Source organism: Dromaius novaehollandiae, chromosome 3 (assembly GCF_036370855.1).
Source record: "Dromaius novaehollandiae isolate bDroNov1 chromosome 3, bDroNov1.hap1, whole genome shotgun sequence".
Lineage (NCBI taxonomy): Eukaryota > Metazoa > Chordata > Aves > Casuariiformes > Dromaiidae > Dromaius > Dromaius novaehollandiae.
Window position 1 is genome coordinate 117,621,986 of NC_088100.1, and position 19,640 is coordinate 117,641,625.

At 46.0% G+C, this 19,640-nt stretch overlaps 1 long non-coding RNA gene across 2 annotated transcripts in view; it reads left to right on the top strand.

The window, feature by feature from the left end:
• The first annotated feature begins 848 nt into the window (after positions 1 to 848).
• LOC135327955 (uncharacterized) overlaps positions 849 to 19,640 on the top strand; it is a 30,453-nt gene continuing 11,661 nt past the window's right edge. Inside the window, exons 1-4 of one of the 2 annotated variants that reach the window (XR_010388631.1) lie at positions 849 to 999; positions 2,252 to 2,537; positions 16,341 to 16,432; positions 18,591 to 18,714. This is a non-coding gene — a long non-coding RNA (uncharacterized LOC135327955). The remainder of the gene's footprint in view (positions 1,000 to 2,251; positions 2,538 to 16,340; positions 16,433 to 18,590; positions 18,715 to 19,640) is intronic. The other variant, XR_010388632.1, reaches the window with a different exon arrangement.

The window sequence follows — 19,640 nt, forward strand, 5'->3', positions numbered from 1 at the left end:
TATGGCCTTGCCAACTCCTATGATTTTATCAGGAGTCTCGTAATTTTTAGTGTGTCCTTCAAAGCCCAGAGTCATCCCATTGTCAAAGAATCTCAGCTTTCTTTTAAATGAAAAAGAATGTTTTCAGCCCTTTTTTGCACAGAAAGGCTTGAGAAAGTAAATTATGCATATCCTGAAGGTTCAGAAACTGGAAGGTGAGTAAAGAGAACCCAGCTTACATTAAAAACAACCCAAAAACAAACACAAAAACACATGATCAACAATATGCTCATTGGCTTTTGGAAAAACAGCACCAAAACCAAAACTATTGCCACTTTTGTTGTGGATGCCAGATCTGTGAACACTCCTGCTTGGCAGGACTGGCCCTGTGCCCTCCTGGCAAAGGCGCAGGCAGCCTTTGGTGCCTCCAGGACAGAGCAGGAGAAGCTGCTGGGGCTCCACCCTTGTTCTTTTTCCCTCTCTGTTCTACTGATTTTCACCTGTGGCTTTTGGCTCTCCAGCTCTTGGAGATATTGCCAGCCAGAAAAGGGATGTGTGGCCCCATCCATACATACACTTGTTGCTTTGCTGCTGGCCATGCAAAGTACCTGTATGTTGTCTTTGCCAGGGACATAGTCCCTGCTTTGCTGTTCCTCACTGACTGGCACAGCAAGCTCTTGCAGTAGAAAGCTGGCTGTGCTTTGCTTCCGTAATGGGTGCAAAGCCAAGTTAAAACCAAGAAAAGCATGGGGGAAAGTGTGTGTATGTGTGTGTGGGTTGTAGCGCTCTGGTCTTGCAGTAATTAGGTCAGGTGAGGGGACTGAAGCCCAGCTACAAAGGCATGGGTGTGCATGCAGGATAGCTGGGCTGTTAACTGTGTGAGTAATCCTCCTGAGCGGGCTTGAGCAGATACTAGTCATGAGTCAGTACTGCAGGGTCGTGTTTGTGAGAAGAGCTTGGGCTCGAGGGCCAGTTAGAGCCTGCATGTGGATGTGGAGGAGAGGCAAAGAAAGGAGAAAGGTAGGTGAGGAGCAGGGCAAAAGCAGAATAGTCTCACTTGATTGGGGGTCATTTTTTACTTGCCTTTCCTAGGGTGGTCATTGTAAAGTCCTTTGAGGCTGGTTAGCATATAAAAAAGTGCTGGTATTTTTTCTCTGAAAAGCAGCAGTTCTCTAGAAGCCTCATGCTGGGATGGGACAAGGGGCTGCTGGAGGAAACCCATGTGCAAACCTGTGTGGAGAGCTCAGCTCTGATGTGCTTGCTCTTCAATGCAGAAAAAAACACCTGAGGTGGGAAGGGGGAAGAAGCCTGCCAGAACTGAAAGTGAAGAAATGTCCTTCTAGTTTGAATGGTTTTCGGTTAATGGTACAGTCTTAAAACATACAGTAAAAATAGTACTTTGGCTTGAATCAAACTTCTTTCTCACTTGCAAAAAAAAAAAAAAAAAAAAAAGCACTCTGGCTTACAAAAGCTTTCAAGAGTCTTACTATCTTTTTATAACCTAAATGGGTGGGGAAAATTATAGGAAACACTGTTTACTTTTTTTTGGGGGATGTGGAAAAGCAATTCTCATCCTGCTCTAGAGTTGTTTTTCTGGGGGGAGGCAGGGGAGGAGAGGAGGGAAGCTGAGGCTAAGGTGATGTGATTTGCTTAGCAAATAGTGAACTGTTGAGAGAGCCGCAAGTAAGACCTGCATCTCCTGGTACCAGCTCAGTGCCTTCTCCTGAGGAACAGTGCAGGTCTGTTTCCCTTAGCTGCAACACGTTTCCATTTCAAAACCACCATCTCATGCTGGGGCTTCTGGGCACTGAGGCTCGCTTGGGCCCTAGAGGGGAGCCCAGCCTCGCTGCTAAAAGATGGTGCTTCCTGATTTTTTTTTTTCCTTCAAGCAATGCACTTTTCCTTTTGGAAAATGACACTGGGCTTTTTTGTTAAAGACTGTGAATCTTTGCACTACATTGTGCTAGTAGCATTAGTCATCAGTGAATTTGCACAGCATCTCGACTCCTGCTCCAGAGGGAGCTGGGTGAGTCTGCATGACACAACTGCTCTGAGCTCTGATTCCTTAGGGCTGTTGCTAGTGAAGGCTAAAGGCAATGATAGCCAGGGATGGGAAAACTTCACAGTTTAAAAGCTTTGCTGAGCTTATTGGATCAGCACCCAAAAGTTTCAGTACAATACTTTTTTTGAGCATGTTTGGCCATAACTGAGCCTCCTGGCTCTCAGATGCAAAGAATAAACTTTATCACAGCGCTTGCTCTGTTTCCAATAGGTCTGTGGCAATGAAAACAAAACACCACTTTCCTCTACTCCTGTGAATGAACCCTTTGGCTAACCAAGAGTCCTCCCCATGCATGGAAGCTGGTGACTTTCATCTTTTCTGGGAAAGCTGTTGATGGTTACAGAGGAGGTATATGTACTGGGCTCTGTCCAGTTCTGTTGTTAGTCCAAAATATAAATCCTAAACTTCAAGAATGGATTCTGCTCTTTGTGTATGGAAGTACGAAGTGCTGCAATTCTGCAGGCCACATCCTAAGCTGTAGCAGCTGTGATATAAGGTACTATTCAATGTGAGAAAAGGTACTACTATATGACCCCTTTTGTGTAATAGCTTTGTGCTGATGGCTCTGTGGGCACAGAGAGTGCCTTGCAGAAAAGACTCCTGTTTGGAGCTTGTGCTCCTGCAGAAATAGTTCATGCAGTGACTAGCTGTGATCCTGTTTGCTCTTTCATGTTTCAGTGGTCTCTTTCCCTCTCATTGTCTGCACAATCCTGCCAAATGTTTGGATTCATAACATTGCAAAAATGTCTTACTGAAGTCTGAGAGAGAAAATATTTCTGTTTCTAAAAGGACACACTGCTGTTGACAAGGAGTGAGCTCTTTCCTCCCAAGCAGAAAAGCAAAATATATTTTCTTGTTCTAAACAGATACTAGCTTCAGCTTAAGGAAAATGGCAACAAATCAGGAAAGAACAAAAGTCAAGTTTCCTGCAGAAAGCCCAGTGTTTCTCTGTTTTGTAACTGAGTAGTAGCTCCAGGAATAAAACAGCTGCTATCCTTGCACACAGGCAGTTGTCTTGGAATTTAAAGAGGAAATGAAATGAGGAAAGGAAACAAAAAATTAAAGCATCATGTATAAAACTATGTCAAAGGTATAGAGAAGCAGAAGTTCTCATTTAGTTAAGGGTTACATGATTGCTCGATAGGTCAGCAAATATTGCAGGTGAAATCCTGGTTCCTTTAAAGCTAATTGTCAAAATTGGGAGGCTGGTTCTCGCATACCAAGCCTTGCATGTGTACCTTGTTTTGTTTAAATGCCGTTCAGTGGCAGAGGCTTAGTCCTGATCCATGGAAAAACTGCCAGAGATGCAAACAGTGCTACGTCAAGACTGTCCCTAAAACACAGACTCGGAGAGACTTGAAAATCTGGTGTTAGGTTAAAGTGGTCAGCAGGACAATTTCCTCTACTGATCAAGTTGAAACAGGAACTTTTACATATGTAGGAATTTGCATGACTCCTGTTAGTTCAACATTTCGGTACTTCATCATCTTTACTGTGTACCCTACCCCCGGGTAGGGTAGACCGCAGGGGGTTGTTGGGCCTGACTGTGACAGACTCCTCCCGGGGTAGCCTGGGGTCCTGCTGGCACACCTTCCCGCTGGAGACGGTTCCTCCCCTCGCCTGTGTGGAAGGCACTGGGCTTTTCTGCACCCTGACTTCAGTCTGTCTATGCCAGGGAACATTATGGCATTGGACAAGCGGTTGCAGGAGCCTTATCTTTGCACTAGCTGAGAAGCTGACATCTCTCAAGGGACTTTAGGACTCCCGCCACCAGCCTGTAAGGACTTTGGAGTGTGTTTGTGTCTCCTAGATTTCCAACGAGAAATTCTTCCTGTGCTTTCTTTGCCTTTTCCACTGTGCAAGGAGAAGCGGCACTTCCAGCCGTTTGACTGACGCTCTCTATGCTGTTCCCTTTGCAGAAGGTGGGAAATCGCCGACTCCACCAAGCCTTTTGCTTTGTCTCCCCGCAAAGTGCCACTGCTGGCAGGGAGCCGTGGATGGGGCAGCCTGCTGGGATGCTTCGCTCTTTCCTCCTCGCTCCCCGCAGCCTCCTGACTGCACGGAAACAATGGGATGACGTGACCAGAGCCGTATAAATGCTAATTCCCCTTTGAGGTTCTTGCACCAAACAGGAAGCGCAAACAGCCCCAGAATAGAAATTCAGTCCTCACTTTGCTCCTAAACAGAGGCAGCTAGCAAATAACACTGCCCTCCAGATTCCCCCGTGTGCAGCTAAACCGTTCTGCTGCAGTAGGTTTTCCCCTGGCAGATGGTGCCCTGTGCTTTGGCTGGACCTCGAGGAGGTGGTTATTTCCTCCTGGGGATGGGCAGGCTGGTGGCTGCATGGGACTGGCTTTGCCTCGGCAGAGCTGGAGAGCTGGGGCTGGCGGGGGATGTTTCACAGGAGGATGGAGCTACACTGGGGGGACCACAGGAGGCTCGGGAGGCTGAACCAGGAGGTGACTGTCTTTGAGGGCAGGTCAGCGCCCAGTACAGGGGACTTCACCGAGCTGTCTGAGGGAAGGTTGCCTGTGTTACCCCTGCCTCTGGCTGGGCTGCTCGTTGCCAGAGCTGCGAGCATTGCATTGACCTGCCAATAACCTACCCTCTGAAAACTCATTTTCCTTTTTGCACTGAACAGTGCGGTATTACCACATGAACTTTCCATTCCTTCTGGACTGTTGTTCCCTCTGTAACACATTTACTGGGACATCTATTGAAATCGATAGAACATTAGGAAGTGCCTTGTAGCAAGGGAAGTGTTGTTCCAAGTGACGATGCACCCTGGGCAAAGTGTTTGGATGTGTCAGATGGATTACAGGGCCGTACAGTCCCTGTGTTAAAGCAAAACTTTCATGTCTGGTCACTGCAAACTGCCCTGAACTCTCAGAGCAAATAATTTCCTCTTTTTGCTTGTCTTTCATATTTGCTCTTTTTGCTGTTCCTGCATGTGGGATCTCAGTGCATTTAAATGAGGTTTTGGTCTTTGTGACCTGCTGCTCCTTCTCCTTGAGTCCAGCAGTGACATGACAGTACTGGATTTTGGATGTCAGAAAATCTGTTGGTGCTGAGCACATGTTGGTGAGCAGTGCAGAGACACTTTGGCTGAGCAGATGCAGAAGGGTCATCGTGTAGGGCAGTATTGCACTTGGGCTCAAGATGACTGCCACAGACTTCTCAGGAAAATCCGTTCATCCTCCAAGCTTTAACTAGCTTTCTGAAAAGTGAGGATAATGGATCTCTGTCCATTAGACTGTGATTTTTTTTTTTTTTTTTTTTTTTGAGCAGGTACTGTCTCCTAGTCTGTGTCTGTGCAGTAATAAAATCCCTTATGCTAGAAGAAAGGTATTGCCTGCAGTACAGTTCCTTCTTACAGAAACAGGAATAATGTTGTAACTACAGCCTAAATCTGTGGTGTTCGCTTCAGTAGAAAGTCCTTGGCCTGGGAAGGGGCTCATAAGAAGGAGATGGTAGGATGCCAGTGATGCAGTTAAAAGAAAAGTGTCTTAAGGTATGTGGCTGAATTCCCTCTCTGGATGAAAGAAGTGATGATGCCAGTGCAGCCCACAGCACCTGTGTGCTATCCCAGAGAGGCAGGTCATCTTCCCAGCCCTGGGACCCAGCGAACTGCACAGTTTCCCTGAAGACTGGTGCACGGCTGGGTTCTTGGGCATGGAGGTGGACCGTGAAGTCATAGCTATGTTCCTCCCAGACCTGGCTACCTGACAGCATAGCAGGCCTCTGTTTCTGCTCCTCTTGGGTCTCTCTGTCAGTGTCTCTGTTGGTCCAGGCTTTGCTGGGTTAGGAGGAGAGCTCAGAAGGCTGGGGACAGATGAATATGTTCTTCCTTTTGTGGTGGTTGATGCATTTTATCCCAGTTCTATCTGGCTTTTCCTAGAACTAGCTTTGAGCAGCTAAGCAGAAGTAAAAATGAGGAAATCCACTTGGAAGAAAAATACCAGGTTTGGTGAACCCCAGCCTTGCTTATTGGTCTTTGACACAGCCCCTTAAAGACCTCTTTCCAGGGGCTTTCTCAGAAAACAGGGAGACCCTGACCTGTCTTGGTTACAGACCTCAAGAGGACACAGAGCTTTGCTTCGTTTTCCTGCCAGTCTCGAGGGAGATGGTGCTGGGTAGAGCAGGTGCTGGGCTGGGGGCCTCCACTCCTGTCTTATTTCCACTGCTGTTCTTTAAACTCAGCCTTGCCATCTCCTGACTGCTATCCTAAGTCTGTAATAGTGATAATAACGTGTTTCTTTCGTCTGCAAAGCACTCTGGCACCTATTGATGAAAACAGCTGTAAGATACTGCTTGCACTGCTGGTAGCCGAAGGATTTGCTGCCGTGGATTGTAGGCTTTGCTATACCCTCCTCATTTATGCAAGCAGTTGGGATAGGTCACCAAGCCTGCAGCATTTCAAGATGGGAGCAAAGCTTCCTGGTGTTTCAGATAAGCATCTGTAATCATTATTTTAACTAGAGAAGCAGGAATTGAACTTACTTTTGAGATTGGATGTTTATTCAGTTTTCTGCAAGCAGTTTGTAGTATAGCATCCCTCTGAGTATCTGGCTGAGATAAAAGAACACATCACTGAAACATCCCAAGGCTATGCCCAAAGTTTCCCAAGTTATAATGTCCTTTATCCTCAGCTTCCTGCTCACTTAGCTACTGATAGCGTACATTTCCAGCTTCCATCGTACATGAGGTTAAATGTGCCATCCTTTCCTCCTAAAATACTAAGTGTCTTCCTTCCCTCTCCCACAAGGTGATGGGCTAGTAGCAAATCTGCTGAGGAGGAAAGAAAAAATATTTGGAGAAAGTAAAATCTGTTTTCACACTGTGTTTCCAAGCTGAGATTAAGGGAGAAAGAGAGCACGGACACAGCTTCTGTGTAACATGGTAATCTATCAAGAGCAGTGGCAGCTGGGAACTGCATGGCTCAGGAGGCTGGGTAATGGGCTATAAAAGTCCTTCACCTCTAGGTTCCCCATATTCATCCAGACCCAGGCCAGCAGAGAGAGAATATCATTGCTTAGGCAGAACTGCTCAGTGGTATCTGTGAAAATAAAGGGATTCATCACCGCTTCTAGTGATCAGAGCAATAAGCACAAAAATCATAGCTTGCATTTGATACTTGCATTTGACAGAGTGTACAAGGCCCTGTTGGACATGTACTATTCCTGTGGGGGGTCCTAGTGCGTACTTAAAGAGCCAAGAGCTGTTTTGGCAAGACCGTTGCTGCCACCACAGAAATTACAGGAGAAATGGCTCTGATCAGACCAGCTGATAATGGTGCACACTTGGGATTTGAGCATAAAAGTGTTTCCTTATCTGCTAGGTGCCAGGTGAGGAAATGCGTGTATGCTCAAATCAAAAGAACCGATGAGAGATAGGCTGGATACAAAAAAGCAATAACTGGTTGGGATAACATACGACCAGAACTGAAACTGGTGGAAGTGCATTCATGTGGGCAGATGAAACCCTGACAGTGGTAGTTGGGAGCCTGGAGAATTGTCCAAGATTACAGTCTAGTCCCTGATGGTCCCTCCTGGGGAAAGGGATGGCTTCATGTGCTGATAGAAACCACTACACAAACACGTTATCAGTACGTGCTATTGAAATATTGCTGTGCCACAGCCTGAAGGCAATTGCACTCAAGATAGAGAATTTTCTAGCTTAAGAACCAATAAGGTTTAAGTTCAGAAAGGGAGCAAGCTAGTAAATATTCGCTATGTAGCAGCACACTGGAGAATGGAAGGTAGCACATGTTTTTGGTGATTTTGCAGGGTTCAACAGTAAAAAGCCTTAAACATCCATGGATAAGGCTGCAGGTAGCCTGGAGCTGGTGAAAATGCAATAAGGTTGGCACAAAGTATGATTGCTTCAGCACCTGTGGGCAAGGACTGAAATAATTGGTTTGACCTTGGCATAGGTATCAGTCTTGCACTCAAACACCAAGTTGTTTCAAACGGCATCTGAAAAAAATGTTCAGAAGAGCCACTGATGAAAATCTACAGGAGGGTGGGTTGTACTCCTCAGGGGATGAGGAAGTAGTTAACGGTGTGTTTCACTGGTGAAACTGGCCTAAATGGGCCTCTGCAGGAAGAACAATGAAAATTGCTAGAGAAAAAAAAGAGAGAAGTGATGGAAGAGGACAAGTTAGATGTAAAGAACTAATGTGGAAAGACAAAGATAGCATTAACATCCAGCTTGGCAAATGTGCTCCTATGTAAATCTGGAGACAGACTGCAATGCTTTACCCTTCCTATGTATTTTATACACCTTGGCAATGTGGTTACAAGGAACTTTAAGCATTGCCTAGAAATCTGATGTCAAGCTGCACATGTAGCCCTGCTCCAGCTTAACTCGTCCGCTTTTGGAAAAGGTCACATGCCACAATGGAAAGTATAACAAACTCCTATGGTGTCTGGTTCAGGATCTTTGTACTACAGCCTGAATTTGCAGCCCCATCAGCGTGGTGGCAGACATCGGGCCACTATGTGTTGACTGCTCGTGGAAATGTTATTCTGCTGTGCTTTGCAGGGCAAGGCAGGAGCGAAGAAAAGAGATGCCAAACCCGTTGTGTGGGTGCAGACAGTCTCATCCCTGACACTGATCCTGGGGCTCGGGGGAGCTGCCATGAGCTGTTGCCACGGACTGAAATCCTTCTGCCAGGAGTCAGATCAGGGGCTGGGGCTGTTTCATTTACCTTGACATCCCAGCGCCAGCTCCCCAGAGCTCTCTGGGGCTCTCTGAGCTTACGCTAGCCCTTGCACTATTGCAGTGACCTTTCTCGAATTGCTTTGGGCTCAGTATCAGCACAGTCTACCTCTGTCTATATTGAAAGTAGGATTAGTCTCTACTTTCTACATGAAGAGGCAAATGGGAGTTCACAGAGCAGGATTTAAGCCTTTAAGACATTCCCATTAATTAGTCTCCTTTCCAGCGAACTCCTTGGAAGGGAGAAAGGCAGAGAGGTAAGATGCAAGGCCCCTTTTCTCTGGGGTAGGCTGTGCCAGAATTGTGTGTGTGTGGGTTTTTTTGTTTTTTGTTTTTTTTTCCTTCCCAGTTGACTCTGCTTCTGCGGTAAGTATACTCACTAATATCCCGTGGGGGGAGAGAGCAGGCTTTAGTGAACAAAGCCCTGTGAAAAGGGAGAGCCAGAAATAGAAGGGCTGTGAATATAGAGGCCTCCGGCAGTGTCTTCCTCTGCCTGGAAGAAAGCTTTCCTTACTGCAAAAGACACCCTCTGACTGACTCTGTGATTGCCCCAAACAGTCAGGGGAATGCGCGAGGCCATCAGCGAGGCATTTTTTTGAGGCACAGTAAAGACCTATTCATGAAAAGATCAGCAGCAGGGAAGGTGGGAAAGGGACGATGGGGGGAAACAAAGGGAAGTTGTAGACAAACCTTTTTCTGTATGGAAAAAGTCTTGATGTTAACCCTTTAACAGTGTCGTGAACATCCTCAAGTCCTAAAAATCTGTTAATAAATCTAACAGACTTCTCTAAGGTCAGTAGGAAGTTGGGAACTGACTCCTGAAGATTTTGGTGAGCTTTTCATTATCGCTCTGTTTCCTTATCCACTCTGACAGGTAGGCAGTGGTGTGGTTCCCGGCAGACATATCTTCTCTGTAAGGGACAGACCTCCTGGTGGGGAAGATTTCAAAGCAATTTCAAAGAAATTGGAAACTTTCCTACTTTTAAATTTTATTCCAAATAAGAAACTAGCACCCTAGTTCTTGAACTTCCTGCAAGCCCCATGGTCTGGCCTGAGAATTTTCAGTAGAATTGTTTTTTCAGTGAGAAACCAGTGCAGACTTGGCCAGTTTGGACTGGGCTTTGCCTAAAAGGTGTTCTGCTTGCACTTGATCTTAGCAACTAAAGAGAAGCACTGGTACTGAAGAGAAAGTTCCTTGGGCAAAAATTTGAATGGCTGAAAGGAAGGAAGCCTGAGGGAGGTTTGGCAGTCTAAAGTTACTGAGTTTCCCATGCCTGTGCTGGGGTTATGGACATGCAGCTCTCTCCAGAGAGAGCTCTGTCACAAGTATAGAAGGGTTAAAAAGTCACAAGGCAGTGGGAGTTCTGGGTTTTAAAAAAATGGTGCTCAGTGTAGTTAAGTGATGCCTACAGAATGCAGTATTTTGCATAACTCCTGTGTTACTCTGCATTTCAGTTTTTAAATAAATATTTTGTATTTTGGAGGGGAAAGTACTGGAAAGTTGTAGAAAACATTGAAAACCTGCTTTCAAACTGATTTCCAGCTTCTGAAAATAGGTTTTGACTTTTGCAGGTAGCAGTAGTCACAGCTGCAGCATGCCAATGTCTCGTAACATCTCAATGCCTTTCCTTCACTTCATTTACGTCTTGACATCAGATGCAAAAGAGCTACCACCACGCTCTTAGTGCCTGTTGGTGTTTCAAGGGGCCTCAGAAGAATTGCTCCATGCCAGAAGCAATATCCCTATTCCCAGGAGCCGGGTTGGCAGAAAACCCCCTTGGAACTGCAAACGAAAATCCTTTTCCTCACTGACCTCTTTGCAACTCTTGTGGCCCTGCTGTGTCTGGCGCAGAAGTCATGCTTGTCTCTTAATTTATTACATGTGCATTTCCCAACCAGCAAGGCTCAGATGGGGGATGCTGTATCTGACAAAGAACAGGAATGAGGAAAATGAACTAAACAGTTCCAGCTGGAAGCTCAGCTGGGATGTGGAATCCACTGCTTGGGTGTCAGTGGCTCTTTCTATAGGCTTGTTCCACCAATGTTGCATTTTTTGTTGACAATTTTCAACAGTAAGTTAGTGGATAATTCGAGACCTGAAATGAGGGACATCTGAGGGGCAGATGAACACGTATCATGCCTATTATGGTGTCATATATATAAGTAGCTAACCTGAATTATTTGATCCTGAAGTAGCTTAGAAATGTGTATGCCTGCTAAATACAGTTAATGCTTCTCAGGGTGACAGGGTTGTCGAGGAAGGATTAAGTAGAAACAATGGGATAAACTGGGCAAGGGGAAACGTAGGCTGAATACCAGGAAAACATTTCTTAACACTAAGGTCACTTGGGCTGCGAGAGGGGGAAGTGGCAGACTCACCAGCACTGTGTTATCCAGGCATGGGATGGCTGCAACATTTGGGAATGTTTTGTGAAGAGGAATTAGATATGGTTGAGACTCAGGGTATGTGGCCACATGTTTTCTGTCTCTCTGAGTGCTTGTGTGGGGCTGGAAAGGGAAACATCCTAACAGTCTCTTCCCCTGAGGGCTGCTGCCATCCCACAGCTCGGCTGGGTCCTTCTGAAGTAGGAAAGAAGGAAAAACCGGGAGCTAATAAGGAAAAGGAGTGGCCATAAAGGAATTTGGTGGAATTGTTTCTCTGCATATACAACGATCATTGCATACAGACAAGCGCCCAGAAATACCCCCAAGAGAGATGTAGAAAGGACACCTCTGTCCATGAACCAGGCTAATTAGGGATCCCTGTGGTGCAAGAGCTGCAGAGTGAGATCGCAGGCCGGGGTTACGTCAGACTTGGCACTAGGATTACTGGTTTGGATTCAGTTGTCACGTTTTCCTGAAACAAACCCACTGATGCAACCTATACCCCAGGGGTGAGGTATGGCCAGGCAGTTGCGAGAGGTCAGGTTAGCATATCTTGAGAAAACTCTGCCCCTCAGCAGCTTGTTTTTCTTCAGTGGAGGAAGTAACTGTGTTGACTTAAATCATAACTAAATCAGTCGTGGGCTGCAATGTGGATGGTGGCAATTTCTTCCTGGGGAGGAAATGCTAAGGTAAACTGCTATATGCAGGTATCAGAGAGTTTACCTGTCTGAGAGGAAAGCAGATAGAGATATAAAATATATGGACAAAATATAGACTCTGGGAAGAATTCTTTTCTCTATTTAATTTTTGAAGGTCGTCAGCCCTTTGTCGTGAAGGCAGTTTACAGTGCATGAGTGAAAGGAAATAAGAATCTGATGAGACACTGGAATATGTCCGAGCCTTTCTGTCTTCCAAACTGTGACAAAAATAACACTTTGGAAAATTGATTTTTTTTCTTACTCTTAAAGTTTATCTGGAATGTTTTTGGGTCAGGCCTTTTATCTGCCTTGCAAGGGTGTCTGAATGGAAGTAGTCTTTGTGTGCCAAAGCCTAAATCCTCTGCCTTCCGAAAAGGTCACTGTCACAGCACAGAATAGATATGGCCGACACTGAGATGAATTCTGTAGTAATTCACCTACCTGTCAGCTCACTCAGTGGTTTTCCTGGTCTAGTATATGCAGTACTACCAATCATCTTTAATTCTTCTCAATTTTTAGTCACTAATTCAAATATCTACTAAAGGTACAGAAGAAGAAAAGACAAAGACCACCCTTCATTACTTGAGGGGGTGACTTAGAGGAATTGCTCAAGGTATACGTAGATATCTGTGCAGCACAAATGAGGAAGAATGGTACCTAGGAAAGCTCAGAAAACCATCAAGTTGTTTCAGTCCAGCACTGAAGCTCTCAAAGGGGAGGTGGGAAGCTCAGGGAATTGATTATGGACTCCGAAGGCATTTGCACCTGGTTTCACTCTTGCTTGGGCACAAAAAAGTCTGACAGCAGTTAGTATTTGAAATCTAGTTGGCCATATGAAAGTCTGCAAACTGGTTTCTGATGGAGGCTTGGTCTCATCCCACTCCCTAATTTAACTGGCATCCTTTAAATTGGCTTTAATAAAGATGCTGCTGCCTGAAAAGGGGTGTGTGTGGAGAAATGCAGCTTCCTCTCCCTCTGCAGAGTCAGGGAGGTGAAGGACTGGCTGGGGTAGTTCATTTTCAGGACTAGCAGTGGCAGTGTTTCTGTGCAGTGCGCATAGATGAGTCCTTGCCATGGCCTTCTCGGTCTTCTGATGCTGATGGATCTGTGCTCTCAACACCTGTCTGCTCCCAGCTGGACTAAAACCACTAGGGCATTGCACATTGGTCACTGAGTAGCTCCTGAGTGATGCTGACTACTGGCCACCAGTGATAAGCGCAGCTTTTGTTACAGACCACTTACCAGAACAAAGAAATACAAAATGGACATCATTAGAAGTGTCGTATTTTAGCCTGCCATGTGGATACAGCATGCTGTCTGTGTTGGCACTGCAGTGAAACCCCTAAAGGGGACTGAGCCAAGAACAGGACAGCCAATATTGGGATGGATTGTCCCTAGCTGAGAAAGCACTAGGGCAAGTTTAGGTTTTGTACCTTCCATGCTGGTGACACCAGGGTAACAATACGAGCAATGAGGCATCATTTGGAGTCTGCCTAACCCAGCAGAAGCTCTTACCTCCTCCTGTACCCCCATGAGAACTGGCTGTGACCGGAGGCACTGGCTGAAAGGAAACAACACAGTAAATGAACAAGAGAAAATCAAGGTGTTGTATTTCACCCCCTTGTCATGTTCTCAGCTGGTGGCAGAGTGGGTCAGTGACAGTGGGGTAAAGCAGCTGGCCCTGGCTGAAGCCACAGACAGGGTCCTGAGTAGCCCGGGAGAGCAGATGGAGGTAGCCCCTGGCAGCTGGATGGTGAAGTAGGTGATCGCAGCACTTGCTTCCTTGCTGGAAACTCTCCTCCTGCTTGCACGTGCTCTCTGTCTCCTTTGGTTTACATCTCTGTGTTCTAGTAATTCTGCTTGGGTGAGGCAGAATTTATTTTAATTTTTAAAGCACAGGAAATCCACCCAACACTGTTAGAGCTGGGATGTGATAAACCTGTTCTGTAGAAGTGCGTGGGCAGCTGAGAGACATTCAGAAGCTGCGTGGAGACACTCAAAGAGGGTAAATAGGGATAGGGAGGTGAAGCCTGACTCCCATCCAGACGGAATTAAGAACTGAGACCTAAACTCTGGTCATAAAATGAGGAAGTACAGAAAAGCCTTTGTGATACTGCACAAAGTTTGAACTGCTTTGGCTTTGTTGTTGTTTCTTTGGCTACAAGTGGAAGCCCCTTGCGAAGTTTGTAGGGAGAGGCAGTCTTGGGAAATGGGGCTGACTGTCTCGGACCAAAATGTCCAACAGGACAGAGAGCTTGCCACCCGCAGGGGCCAGATCTTAAGGCTGGTGGGAGTAATCTCCAGTGCTCTCTCACTTATGGAAAGCAGAATTACTACAGTGCTTGAGACTTTTAAGGGAATGTCTGCATTTTGTTCTCTCTCTCTCTTTCTTCTTCTCTTTAAAATCAGAGCAAAGTTGTTCTTCCCTCCTCAAACCACCGGGCTGAAGTTCCAGACTAAGTTGCACCCACAAAACCACACTGACTTCAGCGTATGAGCTGAATTCAGCCTTTGGCCCTAAAACCCATGGCCTTCAAGACACCTCAGTTCTGGGTTTGGCCAGCCTGTGTGAAAGTGCACTCACAATTCAGCTGTGGAAACTATGGGGGGAGGAGCTGCTGCAGTCTCCCTTTCTGGCCCTTCACACTTTGCTGATTTACATGCAGCTCAGTTTGACTTAACTCTATTCTAGCAAAGGTGTGCTGCTACACGCTGCACACCACCACAATAAATGGCAGTGTGGATTTCAGCCAAGCTTCTTTACTCTTACTGAGTCAAGACTGACAGCTGTGAAATGGCGGTCAAGTTAGAGACATCTGTACTTGGCCTCAGAGTTGTCTCTGGGCCTGGCTGTACTCACCCTGTGCAGTGCATGGAGCCACACCTCAAACTGGTGGCTTAAAAGTGTGCATTTTCCTCCAGCTCTACCCAGAGCTAAACAGAGCCAAATGAGGAATCTAACTCTGTTCTCAATAGATGCTTCATCCAGGCCATGGATTAAGCACCCTCAGGTTGCAGTGCAACAGAAAACAACACAGCACCAGAAAGCAAGAGTGCAGGGCTTCAGAGAGACAGCTGTAGAATACTTGAGCCCAGGGATTTTTACAGAAATCCCTGCGTTTTGTTTGGTGCATGGACAGCTTGGTTCTTGCAGCATCCACTCGTGCAGAGTGAGTGCTGATACTCGTTTCCAGAGTCAGCTCTGGCCTGGAAGCAGTTCTGAGTTTGCTGCACACTGTGGCGAATAAGCCCAGCCAGACCAGAGCACTAAAAACCACAGGATAGAGACAGCGCTAGCCCAGGCGAGGCTGGCGTGCAGCCACAGCCGTATGGCTTTGCCGGAGGGCAGCTGAGTGGGGGGAGCCACACTGGTGCCTTGGCTCCCAGCCCTCTGCGTGCCTTGCAGTACCTCTACTATCTGCTTCCCCTGGGATGTCCTGTTTCTCCTGTATTCCAGACAACGGAGAATTGACCACAGGAGCAAAGTGGCTGTGGCCTTTCTCCGAAAGGTTTTCTGTCATCCTTTCCTTCAATAGATGTGGTCCTTCTTCCCCTTTCCAGTGCTGGTATGTGTGGTTCAGCAAGGAAAGCTAAATTCACAGCAAATTCAACTGAGTTCAGGCATTTGGGAAAGGAGTGTCGGGTTCACTGCTTATAGCTGCTAAAGCTGAGACTTTATTGACCCGATTTTTCAGAGATACTGAGCAGATGTAGCCCCTCTCTGACTGTACCTGTAATGTGGGCATTCACAGCTCTATAGATGTGTGCCTGAATGTGCTGGGTTAGGCATGCAGAAACCGTGGCTCCTGGAACCAGGAGCCCCCTATGGAAACTTAGCCACTGTAATTTAAAGGAGAAGCATAAAACTGGAGGTGGGAAGCAAGGGAGCTGGTTACAATCCTGTCCTCTGCTACAGATAGGTATTTTCTAGGCCTTTGAAGGACGGTGAAACACTAAGAACACAAGAGTCTGGACCTCTGAGTTACCAGGATTCAAAATATTCTTCACAGTGGCATAAGATCTTTAATAGTAATTGGTCTTTGATAACTGTTTGAAGGAAGGGTGGACTTCTTACATAGAAAGAAGGATGAGCTTTTGATTGAGAAGTGGGTTTGATCGGGATGTTGTGTTGGATTAAAATATTTTTCTCTCACAGACTTTCAGTATGACCACAGCCAAATCACTTAATTTCTGTCCCTAATGAATGCAATGACAAAACCTCTCACTGACTTCCACAGGGTTAGGATTTCAGCTAAACAGTCAAAAATTATTACATATTTCATGCCTCCTTATAGCAACTGACATGTATTGTTGGACCAAAGGTCTGCACAAGCTTGTCTCTGTGACACTGGTCAGCAGTGAATGATTAGGGATAAGAGCATAAAGAACTGGGCATGTACAGAACACTCACTTTTTTTAGTTTTACATTATGTGCTTGCTATTGTCTTAGTAAACCTGGCATTTGAATCATTCCGCTCTCTCCATCCCTTCCTCAGTTATCTCTTTGCTCCTGGTGAAAATTATTTGACACACAGCGAGTCCAATCCAGTGTTTCAAGTCTCCTCGCCTCTGTCTGCCTTCCAGCATGGTAAGCAGTATTATCACAAGCGCGAATGAAGAGCCCTCCCTAGGCTTTGAATCAGATGCTTTCAGAACTTGCTCTGAGTTCCTGGGAATATTTAAAGCAGCACACAAGAGGTTTTTTTTAGCTCTGCATTGACATTCCTCTATTATCAACCTCTAGAGCTTGTTGCTTACGTACGCAAGGAGAGCCGCGAACAGTCCAGGCATGTGATATTCCATTCACTTAACCCTATCTCTTATCAGCACAGATGAGGCTACTGTCTCTTGTGGAGAGATTTTCCATTGACATTAGCAGATTATTTCTGCTCCTAAAACTGCTTTTTATTTTATATATATCATGACTGTTCCCCTCTCCAAGTACTCATCCACCTGTAATTGTAGTTACTTCACTTTCTTTGAAATCCCTTCTTCCCTCCCAGCTCCTGCAAGTCCAGTGCAGGCTATTCCAGCTTGCTACGTGGGGATTTGCATGGTGTCCTTCACCACCTAATTGCTTCTACAGGCAGGCTGAGCTCTGCACTTACCTGTGCTGGGGCCTCCTTTGGAGAAGCATTCGCTCACCCCCTCAGCACTGCAGGCAGCCTCTGGCTGGCGCCGGTTCCCTCCAAGGCCCTGTTACAGGTTCAGTGACTAAAGGAGGCAATGGAGCTTTTCAAAGTTTCCAGAGAAGGCTTAGAAAGAGTCTTCTTTGAGGAAGCAACAGCAGTAGGTGTGTGCTCAAGGGGATGCTGTTGGCCAGGGAAGCTGTTGGTGTGGGGAGCATTTCCCCCCACCCATAGTCTCATGCACCCCATTAGCAGGATGATACATGAAATCAAAGCACATGCAATACACAGATATAAATATACAGATCTACATCTGTAAGGATTTATGTCTTTACAGCACATAGGATCAAGGAGTAACTCCAAGGGCCAGACCTTTCCCTCTGCACAGGACCCAGCTCCATTACTATGATGGGTGCTACTGGGACGTGCTACGATACGTGAAAAATCTGAGAACATGTGAAAAAGGATGGCAGAATTTGACCCTTGAAAGAGTCCTTTGGAGAGATTGACTAAGACAACTAGGCCATAAAAAAAAGCTTTGGTATTTGTTTAAGAGATTAGATAAGCTGACAGAAATGTAGAAGATAATTGTTTACACACGCACATAGACACATACACCAGGAAGAAAATTCTTTTCCAAAAATAGCCACTTACTCTTTATTTATAGCTTTTTTCTTTCCTTTCTTCTGAGACGAAGCAGAACATTTACATAAGGGGCAAAGAGATATGATGATGAATAACTATTTCTTGTGCAGACCAAATTCCTCATTAGACCTGCCAGCAGCGATAGATGTCTGGGCCTAGCAGAGCACCAGAATTAGCAAGTATCATTTAACTGTCTGAAGTTTTTAACTAACAGCAGAAAACCTTCTAAAAGTTCAGCATTTTTTTCTTTAAAGCATCTAAATGATAACAGGCCTGATATATTCAGTCCCAAAAGTTTCACTGCACAGGATGGAATCAAAAGCTTAGCTTGAGACTGAGCTACACCCTATTCATTTTGGCTGCCATTCCTACCCCCCACCCCCAAATCACCTGCCAGCCAATAAAATATGCATAATGCTCACACTGTATGATATAAGGCCATGCCATTATCTGATTTTAAATATAGAAAAACCAAGGCACATAGCAAGACTAAATCCCCACAAAGGGATTTAGGCACCCGACTTTCAGTGTTCGGCCCGCTCCTGGAAGCCTTTCGGTATGTATACCTTGTGGTCTGTGCTTAGGACCTTGACACCAGATCGCCCAGGAAATCTTGGGCAGAGCATGGAGGTTGGCTGTGTCATCTCTATGTGGCCTTCTGAGGCCAAAGTATGGACCTGTGGGAGACTCATGTCCTCCCAACACTTAACAGGGTCTTTTGTTAAAATAAAGAAGCAGTTACCCATGAATTTGCCTTTCCTTTCCCACTTGGCTACAACCTCCTCTGCTCCCCTCATCTGCCTGATAGGAGTCTTTGAATTCCTTCATCCTTGTCGTCTGGGGTCACAACATCACCATGTTGCAAAAGAGACTTCACAGCACGCAGTTAGGGGACCCGAAAGCTGGGCTTTGCCTGGTAATCTGCAGTAATCTGCAGCTGATGTAAACTAATTACCTTATTCTCTGCTCCAGTGTTGCTGTCAAATTTCTTTGCAAGGAAAATATCTGCGGTGTGATGAATACTGGACCGTGGTCTTGGAGGATGATGAAAGCTGAGGAGGCAGCCAGTTGCAAAGGAGAAACCTTATTCTCTGCAGTGAGTGTAAAAACTTTGGCAGTTGCCACCAGTGGGGAGCGAAACATGGGAGAAAGGGCATGACTGCTTAATGAGTTTTAGAAACGTGTTCTTTAACTTTGTGTGCACGTATTTTTAGTCTCTTGGAGTGCAGAACTAAACTTTGAACAAAAATAGCTAGCTACTTGCATAACATTCTCGTTTACAAAACTCCCACAGCTCAAACTCTCCAGAGTCTTCTGGAGCAGAGGGCTGTCAATCAAATCAAAGCCATGACTCAGACGAGTACGTACATCTCAACAATGCAAAGTCAAGATTTGCACTGTTTACACAGCATACTCCACATGAGGCATACGATGGCAAATGCAAAGCAGCATCACTGTCCCACAGTCTCAAAGACAAGGCAGGGGGTTGATCAGAGCAAAACCATGCAGATGGGAAAAGAGGACAGGGCTAATCCTTCCCATTTCTTCCCATTTGCCCCTGCCTGAGCAGCAGAGAAGAAAGGAAGGTGGAAGGATTTTCATTCTGTGGGTTCCTGTGTTTTATTTTGTTTGAGGTTTTTTGAACCAGGGCCAGGGTCCGGATACCGAGACCTTGCTCTCCATTCCCTTACAGAGTGAGTTGTTCTGTTCTGCGTGGCCTTACATCTGTGCCACTCTTGCAATCAACAGTTGCAGCCAAGAAGCTCAGGAGCAGAAGAGGTTTGGAGGCTCGGCTCTCTGCTCGACCCTCTAGCTGGGACAGCAGCATACTCCCGGTACGGGGAAAGTGACCCGGTCACAGCAAGGGCTTCATCTGTTCTGGTGACAAAACAGGGCACCGTAGGGTCAAGGGTGTTCATTCTTTCCGTTTGCACTTTGAACACCGGTGGTTAGAGATTAGTAATGTGTTATCCTTTCTTCATCCTGTTGTCCCTTGGCAGCCTTGCTGTACGTGGATGAGCC